The 20,719-nt window shown below is 38.1% G+C and overlaps 1 protein-coding gene across 2 annotated transcripts in view; it reads right to left on the bottom strand.

The window, feature by feature from the left end:
* Positions 1-20,719, bottom strand: part of DENND5B (DENN domain containing 5B) — a 205,946-nt gene that overhangs the window by 127,485 nt on the left and 57,742 nt on the right. The gene's annotated exons all lie outside the window — the stretch shown is intronic.

Raw genomic sequence — 20,719 nt, 5'->3', positions numbered from 1 at the left:
TCACTCTGGTCCTTGCATTTGGCCCCTGCTGGGCTCCTACAGGTCTTTAAGCACAAAAAAAGTAAAGAGTTTCTTCCATAACACAGTATAAAACTACAAATTAGAACAGATCATTTTTATGGTCCAACATCTTTTAAATTCCATGAGCTTAATTTTTAAATGAATCACTACTGTACAAACATTGTACTAAATACCTATTAGTTGATGTGTTAAAATAAAAACTCACTGATATTAAGGTTCAGAACACAGCATTTCTCTTCTTTTCTTGGTTGGCACATAACTATAATGCCCTTTTTTTTTTTTTTAAAGGAAATAGAACCGTTTAGTTTTTGGAACTCCATTCCTGTAACTACTCTGCATATTGCTATCCACTGTCCAATTCTATCTCCTCCTTTCGACTTTAATCTCTTCAACACATTATTCATCCTTACTTCCTCAACACCTACTTAATACTATGCCTGGTACATATGTTCTTTAATGTTTGTTGCATAAATGGATAAATGAATGAAAATTGTTCTCACGTCTGAATCATATACTCTAGAATTTGTAAGACTTATTTAAAGAATTGGTAGCTGTGAAAATGAGTCATTTCAAAACTTTGACTATATAAACTGAAATGTAATTTAAGTAAAGGAATAAAATTAGCCCATTTTCTTTAGAACATTTTATTTCTTTTCCAATTTGTGCTGACTTGTACATTAAAAGTTGACACCTACCTTATTTCAAACATAAGAACATAAGGATATTATTACTGTATCATATGTCCATGGTGGTATCACATAACCAGAAGTTTATTATTCTTTGCTTTGAATCCAGGACTACATGGCTAACTTTTTTTTTCAAAGTAAACTTTAGTTTTTGGAATGGTTTTAGATTTACAGAAAAATTGGGAAGATAGTATAGAGTTCCAATATACCCTCCAACTAGTTTCCCCTCATCTGTAAACATTACATTACCATTAATGAAGCAATATTGATACATTATTATTAATTAAAGTCTATACTTTATTCATTTCCACAGTTTTTATCTAAGGTCCTTTTTTTGTTCCAGAATCCCATACACACATTACATTTAGTCATGTCTCTAAGCTCTTCTTGGCTGGGACGATTTCTCAGACTTTCCTTGTTTTAGATGACACTGACAGTTTTGAAGAGTACTTGTCAGGTATTTTGTAGAAAGTCCCTCAAATGGGATTTGTCTGATGTTTTCCTAATAATTAGACTGAGGTTAAGGATTTTGGGAAAAAGATCATGGAGGTAAAGTGCCGTTTTCATCACATGATATCAGGAATACACATCAATAGGACTTATCACTGTTGATGATCACCTTGATCACCGGACTGAGACAATGTTTCTCCATTGTAAAATTCCTCTATTTTCTCCATTTTCCAACTATAATCTTTAGAAGGAAATCACTATAACCAGTCCACACTTAGAGTGGAGCATTGTGCTCCATGTCCTTGAGGGAAGAGTAGCTACATAAATTATTTGGAATTCTAGTGCAAGGGAGATGTGTCTCTCCCCTCCTTAATTTATTTGATCATTTATTTACATCTGTATGAACTCATGGATATTTTATATTTTGGGTCATAATCCAATGTACTTTTATTTTGTTTTTCACACGGCCACTGGGAACTCTTTTATTTGTCTCTTGGGGCCCACTGACATACTCTCATCTATGTGTTGTGTTTTGGTTTTGGTTTTGGCACTTCCTTAATTTCTGGCACTATAAGATGCTCCAGGCTCATCTTGAATACGTCCTGCTCCATTTCCAGAGTTAGCCATTTCTTCAAGGATCCCTCAATCCTTTAACTGGAGAATGGTATTACAAACAAGATCTGGGCACTAGGTGTGCTCATTCCTACTGGGGTATCACTGCTTCTAGGCCCTTCAGAAGTTTTTAACTACTAACCTGTTTTTAACTACTACTTAAACAGGAGAAGGGTTACAATACTAGTTTATAAATACATTTTTAAACTTCTTTATAACAATATCTTATGAAGTATTTGTTCTTTGTAATATTTTCAGCAGTTGCCTAATATTTTCATATTAGGATTGCACCTTTCCCCTCCACTCTACCAGCCTACCTTTACATAGTCGTCAATTCTCAGCCTGGAGGGGCAATGGGAGATACAGTTTTTAGCATCTTTGTTGAAATCTTTGGAGAAAAGATGCCAAGAATGGTTTTATAAACTTATTAACTGCTGATTTTATACAAATGTACAAATAGTTTTGTACAAATGTAGCTGCAAAATAGGTCAAACTCTTAATGCAAATAACTTTATCCTACCCTTCCCTCATCTGAAAAGATTTTAGGAAACTCATCCATCCCAGACGGAGACAAGAACTGAGTATATTCAAGACAAGATCTGAGTATACTCAAGAACTAAGTATATCCATATTTCTGTGGAATTCTCGTATTTCTCAGAATATTTTATTTTGGATGGTCTTAAATCTTTCAAATACTAAACAATTTACGTAGTATAATATAGGAGGGCATTTTAAAGAAAAATATGTATTTCCTATTCTCTAGGAGTCTCTTTTCACTATGCCCTTTCAGCAACACGTAAGGTAAATTACTTTTACAGCTTATTCATTTTATCCCATTTTCTTGCCTATACTGTACCTTCATTATTAAATTTCTCATAAACTCTATGATTCAAGTTGTCCAAACCGAAGAGTTTTATAGGACTTAACCAAGCCTGCGTGCCACAACTACTGAAGGCCACGTGCCTAGAGCCCATGCTCCGCAACAAGAGAAGCCACCACAATGAGAATCCCGTGCACTGCAACTAAGAGTAGCCCCCAGCTCTCCACAACTAGAGAAAGCCTGCACGTGCAGCAACAAAGACCCAAAGCAGCCAAAAAAAAAAAAAAAGCTTTACAGAGGCCTTCGAGTAGTTTCTACTCTAATATCTTATTTATTTCTTAAAAAGTTTTCCCATTACATTTCAAATATCTTTACAAAGAGATTTATCAATTTGACAAATGCAATGTCACCTTATTTTATTTTTGGCTTAATTCATAACTGTCACAAAGCTCTGCGTAATTATTTTCACAGTTAGTAACTTTATGCATTTGTTTTACATTGCCACTTTGTGAATGTAAAATGGATCATGTAACTTCGTTTATTCACAGAATTGTCATGTTTGGTCATTTAGATGTAAACTATAAATTTTTGAAACAAGTGGGAATTTGAATATTAAGTAGATAATATTTTTAAAATGATATTATTTAAAAATTTTAGGTTTGATAATTGTACTAGAGTAATGTAAAAACAAAGAGGCTTTGTTACCTGAAAATTGGGTTTGCCTCTTGGTGGGTATCAAGCCAAAAGACATAATCAGGCCAAAGATTGAGGAAAGGAAGGATTTCTTACAGCAAGTAAAGAGAACACCAGGGATCTTTCCCAAAGTACTGTCTCCTGAACAGCAAAATTGGGGAAGTTTTAAGCTAAAGATACATGCATATTTGCGAAGGGGATTGGGCAGTTTACAGGTCTACAGAGTCCAAGCTTTAGCTGACTGAAGTCAGGAGGGTCAGAAAAGTTCAACATCATCATGGGTTCCAACTGATCTCGTGGTTGAGCACTTCAGGTTAACCTATACCACTGACACAGAACTGGGAGTCTTTACAACTGATCTTTGCAACAACAGCAAAGTTACTTCTTTTGCCTGATAACAGTTTGTTTCTGCATTTTTTTGTTCCCTTAAGATCATTTCTGGGACTTCCCTGGTGGTCCAGTGGGTAAGACTCCGTGCTCCCAATGCAGGGGGCCCAGGTTCGATCCCTGGTAGGGGAACTAAATCCTGCATGCATGCCACAACTAAGAGTTCGCATGCCGCAACTAAGAAGTTCACGTGCTGCAACAAAGATCACACACGCCACAACTAAGACCTGGTGAAGCCTAAATAAATAAAGTTTTCTTTTTTTAAAAAAGATCATTTCTGAGACCTGTTCAAGGACAAGCATTGGGCCAGACTTAGATCACAAAATGGTTTAGGCCAAAATTGGCTTCTCTTATATCAAGAAAGCAATGGCTGGTTCTCTTTCTCCGGGAACCACCTACCCTAACTGCTTACAGCCTTATTTTTCAGAGATAGCTGCTGAAATATTTCAAATAAAATCACATGATGTTTGGGATTTGCTTAAAACATAATACAGGGGCATGAAGAGGAAACAATGCTGACCATGAGTTGATAATTCTTGAATCTGTATAATGGGTATATGGGGGTTCATTGTACTACTCTATCTACCTACATATGTTCAAAATTCTCCATATGAAAATTTTTTTAAAATCATTAATGCTAAAAGAAAATAGGTCATTCATGAAAAACTTAGTAAATGTAAGGGCAGAAAGTAAATATTTCAACATCTCTCTGAAAGATAATGACTCACTCTTCTCCTTTTGTAAGACAACCACAATGTATTATGCCTAAAAAATAAACAGTAATTCCCTAATATCAAACATCTAGCCATTATTCAAATTTCCAATTATTTCATAAATGTAATAATTATTTTTAACAGTTTGTATCAGGACCCAAATAAAGTCCATATATTGTGATTTGTTGATATGCCCTTTAAGTCTCTCTCTTTTTTTTTTTTTTTGCGGTACGCAGGCCTCTCACCACTGTGGCTTCTCCCGCTGCAGAGCACAGGCTCTGGACGTGCAGGCTCAGCGGCCATGGCTCACAGGCCCAGCCGCTCCGTGGCATGTGGGATCCTCCCGGACCAGGGCATGAACCCGTGTCCCCTGCATCGGCAGGCGGATTCCCAACCACTGCGCCACCAGGAAAGCCCCCTTTAAGTCTCTTTTAATCTTAGGGTTTCTACTCCACATCTTTTTTTTCCTCCCTTGGGGTTTCTTTGTTGATAGAGTTTCCCACAGTTTGAATTTTGTCGACTGCATTCCCATTCTATGGTTTAACCTGGTCCTGTCTTCTAACTGGTAATCTAGAGCTGCACTGTTCAATAAAGTAGCCACTAACATGTGGCTATTTAAATTTTAATTAATTAAAAATAAATAAAATTAAAAATTCAGTTCCTTAGTTGCATAAGACACATTTCTAGTAGCTATCACATTGGACAGACCAAGACTCACCCAAGTCAAGGCCAGGGATTGACTCTCTCCTCTCTTGAAAAAGGCTGAGGAAAACAGAATGGAAGTAAATAGAAATAAACATTCCTCTCGCACACAAAGTGTTTTCTGTAATAAAGAGGGTTCAATATTCTCATAATGTGGGGAATAAATCTTAGTTTTCTGTTTCTGGAGCATAAATATAGAATGACTAAGCTATATGTGACCTTGGGTAAACTACTGATTCTGTGTTTTCCAGAAAGAAAAATGGCAATGATGAGTAAAGTTATATCATAAAAAATGTAGGGCTTCCCTGGTGGCGCAGTGGTTGGGAGTCCGCCTGCCGATGCAGGGGACACGGGTTCATGCCCCGGTCCGGGGGGATCCCACATGCCGCGGAGCGGCTGGGCCCGTGAGCCATGGCTGCTGAGCCTGCACGTCTGGAGCCTGTGCTCCGCAATGGGAGAGGCCACAACAGTGAGAGGCCCGCATACCACAAAAACAAAACAAAACAAACAAACAAAAAAAGGAATAAAACTGCTGGACTTCCCTGGTGGCTCAGTGGTTGAGAATCCACCTGCCAATTCAGGGGACATGGGTTTGAGCCCTGGTCTGGGAGGATCCCACATGCTGCAGAGCAACTAAGCCCGTGTGGCCAACTATTGAGCCTGCGCTCTAGAGCCCATGAGCCACAACCACTGAGCCCTTGTGCCGTAACTACTAAAGCCCACGTGCCTTTGCTCTGCAACAAGAGAAGCCACCACAATGAGAAGCCCACACACCCCAACGAAGAGTAGACCCCGCTCACCACAACTAGACAAAGCCCACGTGGGGCAACAAAGACCCAACACAGACAAAAATTAATTAATTAATTAATTAAAAAAGAAGATAAAGTTAATCTTTCTTTAAAAAAGAATAAAACTGTTAGTAAAAGAATGAAATTAGAACACTCCCTAACACCATACACAAAAATAAACTCAAAATGGATTAAAGACCTAAATGTAAGGCCAGACACTATAAAACTCTTCGAGGAAAACATAGGCAGAACACTCTATGACATAAATCACAGCAAGATCCTTTTTGACCCACCTCCTAGAGAAATGGAAATAAAACCAAAAATAAACAAATGGGACCTAACGAAACTTAAAAGCTTTTGCACAGCAAAGGAAACTATAAACAAGACAAAAAGACAACCCTTAGAATGGGAGAAAATATTTGCAAATGAAGCAACTGACAAAGGATGAATCTCCAAAATACACAGGCAGCTCATGAAGCTCACTATCAAAAAAACAAACAACCCAATCCAAAAATGGGCAGAAGACCTAAGTAGACATTTCTCCAAAGAAGATAAAAAGACTGCCAACAAACACATGAAAGGATGCTCAACATCACTAATCGTTAGAGAAATGCAAATCAAACTACAGTGAGGCAACACCTCACACCAGTCAGAATGGCCATCATCAAAAAATCTACAAACAATAAATGCTGGAGAAAAGGGAACCCTCTTGTACTGTTGGTGGGAGTGTAAATTGATACAGCCACTATGGAGAACAGTATGGAGGTTCCTTAAAAAACTAAAAATAGAACTACCATACTACCCAGCAATCCCACTACTGGGTATATACCCTGAGAAAAACATAATTCAAAAAGAGTCATGTACCACAATGTTCACTGCAGCACTATTTACAATAGCCAGGACATGGAAGCAACCTAAGTGTTCATCGACAGATGAATGGATAAAGAAGATGTGGCACATATATACAATGGAATATTACTCAGCCATAGAAAGAAACAAAATTGAGTTATTTGTAGTGAGGTGGATGGACCTAGAGTCTGTCATACAGAGTGAAGTCAGTCAGAAAGAGAAAAACAAATATTGTATGCTAACACACATATATGGAATCTGAAGAAAAAAAAAGGTTCCGAAGAACCTAGGGACAGGACAGGAATAAAGACACAGACGTAGAGAATGGAGTTGAGGACATGGGGAAGGGGAAGGGGAAGTTGGGACGAAGTGAGAGAGTGGCAATGACATATGTACACTACCAAATGTAAAATAGATAGCTAGTAGGAAGCAGCCGCATAGCACAGAGAGATCAGCTCAGGGCTTTGTGTCCACATAGAGGGGTAGGATAGGGAGGGTGGGAGGAAGGTGCAAGAGGGAGGGGATATGGAGATATATGTATACATATAGCTGATTCACTTTGCTATACACCAAACTAACTCACCATTGTAAAGCAACTATACTCCAATAAAGACATTAAAAAAGAAAAAAAAGGAATAAAACTGCTAGAAACTTCCATGTGTAAGGGTTTTTGTGCGGATATAAGCCTTCAACTCCTTTGGATAAATAACAAGGAGTGTGACTAATGAATCATATGGTAAGGTATGTTTAGTTTTGCAAGAAACTGTCAAAATGACTTCTAAAGTAGCTATACCATTTTGCATTCCCACTGGCAATGAAGGAGAATTGTCAAGTGTTTACTTTTAACATTTATTAATTTATTTAGATATATTTATGTTGTCATGCTTGTCAACAGTGGCTCTGTTATCATTACAGTTACTTTTTGAGTTATTTGACACATGGCTACATTGACTATAAAGGGTTATGTATAACTTCGTTACATATGTAACTAGACAAAATTATACACTGCCTACAGAAAACAATACTCTCTCTACTTTAATAAATAAACCAATGAGCTGTAACAATGAACCTCACATATTATTTTGAACTCTGAGAGTAACTAGGGATATGGACATCTCAGGAATGACTTTTACATAAGTAGCAGTAAAAATGATCTAATCTGTAGATTAGATAATGAGCTTTCTTAGAAGTGTCAAGAATCAGAAATTCTTACACTCACAATAGGAAGAGTTCTTAGAGATCAAACAGGGAATCACTTCCAAAGCCCTGACTGGTAATTTCTCCAGCTCAAGTAGTACAACCATTCACCCAGTGGCTGAAGGTGTATAGCTGGAATTATCCTTGACTCCTCTTTCCCTCTTATTCCCCACATCTAATCCACTGCTTCATCCTACTGATTTAACCTTCTATTTTTCTTAAATCTATCCAACTCTCTCCATCCCCACTGCCACTTCTCTAGTCCAATCCAATGTCGCCTCTCACCCAAATTATTACAAACATCATCACGTCCTGATGCCAGGCTTACCACCCATCTCCCCCACTCCATAATGCAGCCCAAGAAATCTTTCTAAATATAGATCTGAGGTTACTCCCCTTCAGAACCCTTCAATAGTGCTTCATTATCCTAACTTTAAATCTCAAATTGCCTAACACTGCTTCAAAATTTTTCATAATCTGACTGCTTATATCTTAACCCTTTCTGCAAGATTTTCCATATCCTTTGTATTCTATACTCCAGCCGTGAGGAAATTACTAGCTGCTCACCATATGTACCTCGCTCCCTCAAATTAGCCGACTTTCACACATGCTGTATGTCTGCCACAAATACTTCTTCCAGTATTGCCCCCACTCCCCATCCCACCTGTAAATTCTTGGCCGCCCTTCAGATCTAAGCTTATAGTCATTTCTTCTGGAAAAGACTGCAGCTCTATGAGGGTAAGAGCTGTTCTCCACTGAATCCCCAGAGCCTACACAATGCCTAGTATAACATGAATTCAAGGACATTCACTAAGTAAATGAATAATTATGAACACAGGCTAGTGGAAAGAACATAAGTTGTTACTGACATTATGTAAAGATTTTTATCTTGTTTGTACAAATTTTAGAATAATAGTTTTGTAGTAGTATGAAGGTCATTTAGTAAGAATTTAAGACTTGCAATTATAATTATACCGAAATTATAAATTAAAATTATCGTTACTATCATTGTAAAAGTATTTGTTTCTTTCACAATATTATGTAGAAATAGCTGAGAAATAACTAGGGAAGCTGCATTATGGATTTTGTGCTCCTGCATGACCATTCCAGATACTTATAATTTTGTAGATATACTTGTATAGTGGATAAATTTAATTGTCATAAATGTTTGTTAAATTGTACTTCTGTGAGAGAATATAATAAGTCAAATTCTTTTAGGATGAATTCTTTCCTTCAACTTTTTTATTGTAGTAAGATACACATAACATAAAATTTACCATCTTAACCATTCTTAAGTATACAATTCCGTGGTATTAAATACATTTATAATATGCAACCATCACCACCACTCATCTCTATAATTCTTCTCATCTAGTAAATTGAAACTCTATGCCCATTAAACAATAACTCCTCATTCCCTCCGCCTCCTCAGGCCCTGGCAACCACCATTCTACTATCTCTATGATTTTGATTACTCTAAGCACCTCATATGAATAGAATCATAGAGTGTCTTCTCATGCCTGGCTTATTTCACTTAGTATAATGTTCTCAAAGTGTATTCATGATGCAGCATACTGAAGAATTTCCTTCCTTTTGAGAGCTGAGTTATATTCCACTGTATAGTATAAGCCAAATTTTACTTACCCATTTATCCACTGGTGGACACCTGGCTTGCTTCCTTGTTATAGCCATTGTGAATCATGCTGTTACGAACCTGATACATATATCTCTTTGAGACTCTGGCTTTCAATTCTTCTGGGTATATACCCACAGAGGTGGAATTACTGGATTATATGATGATTCTATTTTTAATTTTTTGAGGAACTACCATACTGTTTTCCATAGCAAGTGTACCATTCTACATTCTAACCAACAGTGCACAAGGGTCCAATTTCTCTACATGCTCACCAACATTTGCTGTTTTCTGGTTTTTTTGATAGCAGCCATCCTCATGGGTGAGGGGTACTTTTAGGATAAGTTTTAAAGGCCTTTCCATTTTGCATGAATGAATGAACAAAAATCCAACAAACTCAAACTTCATTCAATTACATATAAATAATCAGTAGTTTGTCATTTAGAAAAACTATGTTACATGGACATACTTTTTTCAGTAAGATTAAACTTATTTTTTCACTAGGAACACAGTATTACTGGTAGTTAATAGACTGTTCACAATTCTATATCACCAACCAACAAATATATCCAGTTCTTTCTATGAGCTTAACCAAACTTATTAGGAATACAGAAAAATTATTGGTAATGGTTCTTCCCTCAGTGCTTATAGAAGAAATTCCTGGGAAGGCAATAATTCAAGCTGGCGAAGAGAGACAATTATATCACAAAAGAGAGGCTATACAGTATATTTTTACAGAATTTAAATATATGGTTTTTTTTTTTTTTTTTTTTTTTTGGTCACACCGTGTGGCTTGTGGGATCTTACTTCCCCAGCCAGGGATCGAACCCATGCCCCCTGCATGGAAGTGCGGAGTCCTAACCAATGGACCACCGGGGAATTCCCTAAATATACGTATTAAAGCCACTCTCTCAGAAAAATAATTCTTATGCTTACGATTATTTTTCACGGATATATATATAGGTGTGAAAACTAGGTGTACAGGTTATACTTACTTCCTTTGTTCCTGAACTTGCTCCTTTCGATGACAGTGACTAAAATATATCATTTATTTATATTCATTTCCTCCAATGATGTACAACATATTTTCTGTGTTAGCATATCTCACTGCATCCTACTCAACCTAAAGGAGGTTAAGTCCAAACCATGGAGAAGCTTTGGCCTGTTATTTATTTTTTCCACTTCTTCATTAATTTGCTCTTTCATGATGGGTGATTTTAATCACTTTTCAGTTCTTTGGTTGCAGAAAAATACATTATTTGTATGTTCCTTCAAGACCCTTGATAAAATGACTACCATTACCCACCTGCCTACTCAAGAGCTGGCTACTGACTTGTATGTTATTTAAGTTCTATCATTTGTCTCTTGTACTGCCCAGCTTTAAGGCTATTTCTTTTCTTTTCTTTTTTTTTTAAGTATTTATTTATTTATTTGGCTGAGCCGGGTCTCAGTTGTGGCATGTGGGATCTAATTACCCAACCAGGGGTCGAACCAGGCCCCCTGCATTGGGATCGCAGAGTCCTAGCCACTGGACCACCAGGGAAGTTCCTCTTTTCCTTTTTGTAATTAAAAAATATTTCAAACATAGAGAAAAGTAGAACAGAAATAATGAACACCTGTGTGGGTATATTCCACCTGAATTCAACAAATGTTAACACGTTGTGGTATCTGCTTCACAATTTTTTAAAACAGAAATAAAACGTTAGAGATGGAATAAAAGTCCCCTTTGTGCCCCTCCCTGGCCCCTTTAGGCCTGGAGCTTAGAACACCAGCCTGTCCTCACTTGGCCCATCCTCTTTCAGGATGCAGCCTAAATTATAAACTACCCTACTGTAGCCCACAGTGATTCCTGTTTTCCCTAAACCCAACCCACTTTATTTCCAATATAGGCAGATCTTTATTTTTTCTGTGAGTTTCCTCCAGCCTGAACCTACAATGGCCTGTGAGTAGGTAACGCCCTGACTACGCTGCTCTGTGTCTTAATTTAGTACTCCTGTTGCTTCCTTGGTCTTGAGACATAAGGTAAATTATCTCAGTGGAGGTGAAGGGCCATGAAATGTACAGTATAGTGCTGAGTGAGAAGTACACAGTTGGTAAAAGGAAGGATCTCTCTCTAACCACACAAGCTGCAGTTTAATAGTCTATTTCATTAACGGTTATATTCAGGGGTTGGTCTATAAGAGAATTCATTTCCCTTAGGAACAGTGTTATAAGGTGGTTAAGTCTCCCTATCTCCCCAGCCCTAAACTAGCAGGGGTAAAACACCTCACGACCCAGGCCAGGAAAGGTCAGAGCGCAGAGAAGATCAGGAGCTCTCAAACCCACAGCGGATGAAGGACTAGGGGGGTGAAGCATAGAGGCCGGGAGTCAGATGAGACACTGTGTCTTTCGTCTCATACTCTCCGTATTTGCCGTTTCTCCCCCCTTTCCCATCCGATACTTCTGCTCCTCAGCTAATTACTCCCCCTCTTCCCCTCAACTCGGCCCTGAATGCTAGGGTGAGAAGCCCGGGTTCCCAAGAGAGGATCTGTGGGCAGGCTCTGCACAAAAGGAAGAAGAAGAGAGCCTGGTGCACCGAAGCCTGGGAAGTCAGAGACCTCTTGGCTTCGGGGTTCTTTCCTTACATAGTTCACCTTGCTTTCTCATCTAGTCTGCAAGTCTGTCAACCAGAGACCGCTCTATAAACACATAAAATCTGATTCAAATATTTTAGAAAATAACTACAAAAATGAGTAATTCATACCATACTAGACCTGAATAATCTTTAAAAGATTATACAGTCCACCTATGCCCCTGTCCCACCTGGAGCAAGCAAATCTTTCAAGTGACTTTTAATCAGCTTTTAGTACTGTATACTACCTTACCTTTTCAACCTAATTTAAAATCACCTGAATTCCATACTCACCGCATCCTACTCAACTAGCATGGATGGTTTGCAATTTTTTTCTTTTTTTTTATCCATTTTGCTTCATGCTGTGCTAATTTAACCTCATCTTGGTAAACAAGAAAATGGTCCGCATTTGACAGACTCTACTTGCAGCAACTGCAGCTGGCCTGTGTGCAAACCAATTTTGTTCATTCTTCATCCTGGCAGGGAGCTCTGCCCTAGAATTGTTTTGGGACTAATCAGCATTAAACCTGTGTCAGAAAGGTTGCTGAAAGCAGCCCTAGAGCAAGGCCGCAGTAACAAGGCTGAGCAGGAAAGGGATTAGGACAAATGCAGCAGCTGTGTAAAAATCTGTGACAAGTTCTGCTTTTAACAGAAAAACCGGGGCTCAGCTTCTCTCCTGTGCCTTGGCACTTCTGTGGAAATGACTTGGAAAGAGGTTATGGAGAGAAAAGAGATGCACCAAATCCACTCTATTTCTTCCTTTCTGGGATGATAGGTGCTTGGTGATGAGCCAGAAAATCTTACTTCAGATGGCAGCATACAGGAAAGAAACAGTAAATGCATTCTCTGCTAGTCTCTGTAGCTGAAAACACTGCATGGCTGTTCTCTGGGTATCTAGTGAGTTAGATGGCATGGTTTTCTACAGGATGAACTGAGATACAAGAAACAGGAGACATGCCTAACAAGATCCAAGGTAGATATAAACCAACTCTAACTTGGCCTAAAAACTTTAAGAATAAATTCCTCAACATCGGGCTTCCCTGGTGGCGCAGTGGTTGAGAGTCCTCCTGCCGATGCAGGGGACACAGGTTCGTGCCCCGGTCTGGGAAGATCCCACGTGCTGCGGAGCAGCTGGGCCCGTGAGCCATGGCCGCTAAGCCTGCGTGTCCAGAGCCTGTGCTCCGCAACGGGAGAGGCCACAACAGTGAGAGGCCTGCGTACCGCAAAAAAAAAAAAAAATTCCTCAACATCAAATGATCAAATATTGGAGTATTATTTTTTCTACTAACCTGCTGGATTCAGTCTACACCTTTCAGTGTATCACATTCATTTTGTACCAGAATATGAATGAGAATCTAGTGTACTCAGTCTATCTTTCAATCCCTTAAGCTAGATAAACACTGCTTAATAACTTCACAAATACCCACCAAAGAAGGCCACTAAGCTTCCCATCTACCACCAGATCTGTGAGGCTGGTACAGAAGCCAAAAAAGAACAGACCATTTTTGTGTGATCACAGGAATTTTTGTATATATGGTTGCTTTTTGTGTGTCTGCTCACATAATTCTCATTAAATAACTAGGAAATCAGTAACTGCAACAGATGTGCATGTAAAGATTGAGGGTTTTTTTAATTACAGCTTTACTGAGATATGTTCATAACCCTAATATTCACCCTTCTAAAGTATACAACTGAGTGGTTTGGGGTATATTCATAGAGTTGTACAACCATCACCATTATCTAATTTTAGAACATTTCATCACTTCAAAAAAACTCTGTACCCATTAGTAGACAGAGTTTTTGATACAACAGCCATCCCTGTTAGCTATGAATGTTTGTTACCTATGAGGGAATTTCTTGGCCTTTGTCAATTGGAACATGGCAAAAAAAAAAAAACTCCAGAGTGTTTAGACAACACTTAAAAAGTTTCAAAAAGTGTTTTTCAAATAAACTTTTTCTCTAGTCCAGTCTTACCCATGCACCAGTTTTGGAACATATCTTGCAGAAATAATTTATTTGCAGAAGAGTGAATAAACATTACCTAACAATGGATTTAAAAATGCACTGTGACCTCACTGCAAAAGCCAGTTTCCTGCAGATACTCTGTGTTGACACTCTTATTAATAAAATTAATTAATTAATAAAAATACGGTCTTACAGAGCTTTTCAACCTTGTTTCCCAAATATATGAAAACCATTTTGCATTTCTGTAGTTTCCACACCTATTATGAGTTAAAATGAAACACTTTCTTTTTTTTTTTTTTTTTTTTTTTTTTGTGATACGAGGGCCTCTCACGGCTGTGGCCTCTCCCGTTGCGGAGCACAGGCTCCGGACGCGCAGGCTCAGCAGCCGTGGCTCACGGGCCCAGCCGCTCCGCGGCATGTGGGATCTTCCTGGACCGGGGCACGAACCCGTGTCCCCTGCATCGGCAGGCGGACTCTCAACCACTGCGCCACCAGGGAAGTCCATAATGAAACACTTTCTAATCAAACAGCTAGCATAAGTTAGGCAAGTAACTGAACTGAAATAAATTTAATCAGCAATGAAAAAAATAAAAATATAATGTGAGCCATACATATAATTAAAAATTTTCTAGTAGCTACGTTCTTAAAATAGGAAAAATAGGAAAAATTAATTGTAATAATATATTTTACTTAACCCAATGTATTCAAAATATTGCTTTAACTTGTAATCAATATACAAAAACGTCTTACTGAGATACCAAGGCTTTGAAATCTGGTGAGTATTTTACACCTACAGCACATCTCATTTTGCAACAGTCAAGTTTCAAGTGCTCAATAGCCATGTGTGGCTAAGTGGCTCCCACACTCAGCAGCACAGCCTTAGATTACTGAAGTTAGTTTCTCTTTCAATTCATCATAAAGGAGTGCCTTAGTTTAGGTACTCATCATCTCTGGCCCAGAATATACCAGTGGACTCCTAACTGGCCTCCTTGTCAATCTGGCCTCCATATTGCTGCCAAAATGATCTTCTTAATATGCTATTATGCTAGTCTGATCATTACAATCCTCTGCATAAAATCCTTCAGTGGCCCTTTAATGCTGAATAAAAATCCAAATTCCTTCTGCCTTTACAAATATTTTCGCTCAGTTTAATACATTCTCCCCTCAATCCCTGCTAATTTAGCAAACATCTGCTCCTAGTTCAGTGACACAATCTCAGGGAAACGTTCCCCATTTCCTGCCAGGGAACATTAGGTGCACTCCTCTAAACCCCCTTTTTCAGCATCTATCACATTGTGCAGTGGAGTCAAATTTTACAAGGGTTTGGCTCTAATGTGATCATGTAAGGCTAAAATCAGAGTCAGATTACCTCTGGAAACTTCCTAGGATACCATGGCCTTATTGGGAATTGAAATTTGCTGTACTCTGCAGTCCTAAATGCACCTTCCTCTAGGAGTAAGGCAGATCTCCATTTCACAGATGAGGGAAATATCAAATAAGTTATGACTGGTATTAAACTTTAATTAGTAGGGTTGCGAACATTATTCTTGATGTATCCCATAATCATCAGCACTACTTTTCCAACATTTTGTTAAAAAAAAAATCACTGGGCTTCTACTATCTAAGGAGGTTATTTTCTCTTTAATCTTCTTGCTTCTATTCTATCCCATTCTAATCATTAAGATGGATATTGAAATGATCGATTCTTCTGGGCAGAGTATTTCTTTGTATTTCTTTTTCCTCACAGATGTCTCCTCCTTCCCCCATCCCTCCACCCCTTTTTAGGTCAAGGGAGGTGGTAGCTAAGTCTTGAGACTATTGTAGGTGTGTGAGGAAGAGTACAGCAAAATTTTAAAAACATCTTTAAATCTCTAATGACTTACTACATCTGTTCAGTCCTTACCTGACCCCAGTAAAACAATGACAAAAGTATCTAAATATCTTTCCATTTTTAGGAGAAGAGGGAGCAGGGCCTGCAAGTAACCTGCAACTTCAAGTTTACTGCAGATAGCCTTGGCCCTCAGGACAACCTGTGGGTCAGTCATTCTGAGGCATAGAAAAGGACGGGAAGAGGCTATGAATGCCCACAATCCCTGCTCCCCGGAAAAGCGCTGTTCTCAGATCTAGAATGGGTCTGTGAAACTCCCAAGCCTTGGGATAGAGGGGACCAAGGTGGTAGATTCCCTGAGACTGCTTACCATCCTCAGAAGAGAGAAGGTAAGATAAAATTGAACTAACCTTGCAGTTTTAGAGGACTTACGAGGCTGGCAGGAGGCAAGAAGGAGATTGCTTAGGCCATGCTGCTGCTGACCAGACGCTGGCACTTCAGTGGGAAGGCAGTGGTCCCAGCATATCTCTTAAACCATTCCACCAAAGGAGTGTTCTTTTTTTTTTTTTTTTTTTTTTTGCGGTACGCGGGCCCTCTCACTGCTGTGGCCTCTCCCGTTGCGGAACGCAGGCTCAGCAGCCATGGCCCACGGGCCCAGCCGCTCCGCAGCATGTGGGATCCTCCCGGACCGGGGCACGAACCCGTGTCCCCTGCATCGGCAGGCGGACCCCCAACCACTGCGCCACCAGGGAAGCCCAGAAGTGTCCTTTTTGAGTTAATGTTTGGACATCTTATTAGTCTTTTTTGCCATAATTTTATTGTTCTTCATTTCCCTGACATAAACCCTTCCTTTAAAAAGTATATGAGGAGACGTACAACACTGTGAATGTACTAAATGCCACTAAATTGTACACTTTTAAATGGTCAATGGTTAACTTTATGTTATGGGAATTTTACCTCAATTTTTGAAAATGAAAATCAAGTATATGATAAGAAAAATACTGCAGGATTACCAAGGCCATCCTACTTTCCTTCACTGTGTGTATATGACACACTTGGCCCTATAATGTTGCCCAGGATTAGATCTTGAATCCTAAGACTGCTGTGATGGGCTCAGAGAGAAGAGATTATAATGTCAGAATACTTAGTGCCCAGGATGTGATTAAGCTCATTTTGTTCATCAGCAAAGTGGCATCAGAACGTTCTTTCTAGCATATTAAAGAACATGAATCCTAATTAACATCTTTAATAGCTCAGTAAGCCTCCTTGTTATACACCACTGAGCCTTTTTTTATCATCTCCAATTTTGAATCATATCTTAGAAACGTTGGTAGCAGAATATATGCAGTAAGGGATAAACAAATGCATGAAATTAAAAAAAAAGAATTGGAAAGATACTTAGAAATATAGGAATAACTTACAAATTATATTTTTAATGAAATCACCTTTTATTAGGAAATTCTAAACATCTACTCCACTGTAATACAATATCACAAAAAATGGCCACCAAAAATGCTTCCCTGCCCTGTATGTGTGCATGCTGCCTCTTCTATCAAAAGAAGGGTTCTATTTTCCTCCCCTCGAATCTGGGCTGGTTCTGTGACTTGCTTTAACCAGCAGAATGTGACAGAAGTGTCGCTGTGCCAGTTCCAGACCGAGCACTTAAGAGTCTTGACAGCTCCTGTTTTTTCTCTCTTAGAATCAAACCACCACATAAAGAGACATGGGCTAAACTACTAAATAATAATGAGATGGCATGGAGAAGCAGAAGAGGCCCACCTGGCCACTAGACATTTCAGCCACCTAAGTCAAGTGAGAGAAGCCATCCTGGACATCTAGCCAAATTAGCGACCCAAGTAGGCACTGGGTGAAACAGAAGACCTGCCTAGCTGACCCAGAGGATTGTGAGAAACAGTAAATAACTGCTGATTTAAGCCACGATGGAATACAGCATACACTGTTACACAGCAATAGATAACCGAAAAATCCACATACCCCCTAACCAATTTTCTTCTACAACCCTAGATTTAAAATTGGAATTGAATTTCTGCCGATAATAAATTGACCTATTACTTAGATGCCCAAAGAATCTTGAAACCTCTAGACTGAATATTTTACTAATTTTCAAAACCAAAAGTCCTTATATCTGACAAAGGAGTCATCACCAGAATATTTAAAGAATTCCTATAATCAATAATTTTTTTTAAAAAGACAACCCATTTTTAAAAAATGGACAAAAGATCTGAACAAGAGAATAAATTTAATATATACAAAAAGTCAATAAGCCAATGAAAAGATACTCAACATCATTAGTTGTCAGGTAAAATACAAATTAAAACCACAATGAGACACCACCTCAAACCTACTAGAATGATCAAAATTTAAAAGACTTACCATACCAATACCAAGTATTGGTGAGGATCTTGACCACTTGGAACTCATACATTGTTGGTGGGACTATAAAATGGCAAAGCCACTTTAAAAAACTGTTGGTGAGTTTTATACCTAACCCATACACCTACAATTCTACTCCTAAGAAGCATATATCCACAAAATTATTTGCACAAGACTGTCAGCTTTACTCATAATAGCAAAAAAACTGGAAACAACTCAAATGTCCACCAACAAGCAGAAGGATATACAAATTGTAGTATATTCATTCAATGGAACACAACTCAGTAGTAAAAAGCAATAAACTGCTGATGTACACAACAACATGGATGAATCTCAGTGACACTTTGTTAAGCAAAAGAAGCCCAACAAAAGATTCCAGATGATGTTTAAGAACTAACCTATGGTTCTGTCAGCGGGAACCACCAACTTCCAGTAATTTGTAAAAAATGACCAACACAAAGGCAAATGAGAGGTACCTGCTACATGTTCTCTAGGCCTTTTAGAAAACATGGAGTTGTTCCTTTGGCCACATACATGTGAATCTGTAAGAAAAGTGATACTCTAGACATGGGGTACAGTTCAAAAAGGAATACCCCACAACTGTTAATATAGCAAAACAGGAATAAGTCCATCTAAAGAAAGCAGAGGAAGTACACAGCAAGTAAGTTTTTTGGAAGTTAGACAAAGAGGAAAATTATTTTTATAGCTATCTATCTAAGTTTGGAATAAATAAATGGAGCATCATTAATTAAGCCCTGTTGACATAAGAATAAATTAACAATATAATTTAATAACCTTGACATTTGGACCAAAGTACTTTTGGCTTGTAAACTTTCTGTAAAACAAGAAATAATTCCTCAAATGGGTGACTGGTTTTTTTAAGGACTCAAGAGATCTTCCAGCCTTTTAATAAATATTTATTGAATAGCTTATATGAATAAGATACTCTGCAAAGTGCTATGAAAGCAGCAAAGATTAAAAAAAAAAATCCAGACTTCTGCAGTACTATTTCATAGTAATATCTCATAGAACTTATTCATTATAATATGAAGATTCATTATATACCATATGGAGGGGTGTAATGACTATTGCACCCATCAGATTCAACAAACGTTATGGTACTATCAGCAATCTGATGCTAGATTAATTGGCACACCATCCATAACGCTAATAATGAAGCAGACAATTGGGGCTATTCAAAATCTATCAAGATTTCTGGATCCATCAAGATTTCTGGATTACAAGCATACCATTAAAAATTTTTTTATTGTAATAAGATACAGTATCTGCTCTCCACCAAACTTAAAAATTAAACGGGGAGATAAAAAGTCATTTATTTCTCCTTAAGACCATGAGACCTATAATAGCTTATAAGACAATAACTGATAAAGAATATTAACGTTATGGAAGACTGAAACAAGAGATTACAGGGCTTAAATTAGGATGAAATTAAGTTTGTACAGATAAACCAACTGCACATTTCATACAAAAATTTATTTTTTTACACCCCTCAAATAAGTCATTAAACTTCTTTTCCAGTGACCTCATGAAATAATACATTCTATTTTTTTAAAGGCTTAATAATTAGAAAATAGTTCAACATACAATCTGCTTTCCTATAATTTATACTCTCTAGTCCCAGTTCAGTTCTCTAGAGCTACTGAGGTCCACATTCTCTTCTGTATGACTAGGCCTCAAATTTTCAAATTTGGTTGATATATTCACTAATCTCCTCTTCTAAGGAAGCACACCCTATTCATTTTATCATTCCTCAAGAAATAAAAAAGAAACATCACCATCCTATTCTCTATTCCCTGGATTCAGTAATTAAAAAAATTAAAAACCTGAGCACCTTTGGTCTGCCAGGCATTAATACTCTATATTGTATGTACTGGAGATATAGCAGTGAATAACAGACATAGTCTCAGTCTCACTGAATTAACTTTTTAGGGGATGTGCTCAAGTTAGTCAATATGTATCTTAAAATCTATCACCCTAGTTCAAGACAACATAAGTACAGTGGAACTATTCCGAACATAACATCACATACAACTAGTGCAACCTAGGAATCATACTGAACTGGTCATGTTATTGAGTTATATTGAGCTTGCAGTCAATTTTTTTTTTTAATTAATGTATTTATTTGGCCATGCCGGGTCTTTAGTTGCAGCACAAGGGATCTTTGTTGCGGTGTGCAGGATCTTTAGTTGCGGCATGCGGAATCTTAGTTGTGGCATGTGGGATCTAGTTCCTTGACCAGGGATTGAAACCAGGCCCCCTGCATTGGGAGCATGGAGTCTTAACCACTGGACCACCAGGAAAGTCCCAGTCAATTCTTTTTTTTTTAAAGTGAATTAAGTGATTACATGC

The sequence above is a fragment of the Lagenorhynchus albirostris genome, chromosome 11 (assembly GCF_949774975.1).
Source record: "Lagenorhynchus albirostris chromosome 11, mLagAlb1.1, whole genome shotgun sequence".
Classification (NCBI taxonomy): Eukaryota; Metazoa; Chordata; class Mammalia; order Artiodactyla; family Delphinidae; genus Lagenorhynchus; species Lagenorhynchus albirostris.
The sequence above is the reverse complement of the archived record's forward strand: the minus strand, read 5'-3'. Positions and strand labels throughout refer to the sequence as shown.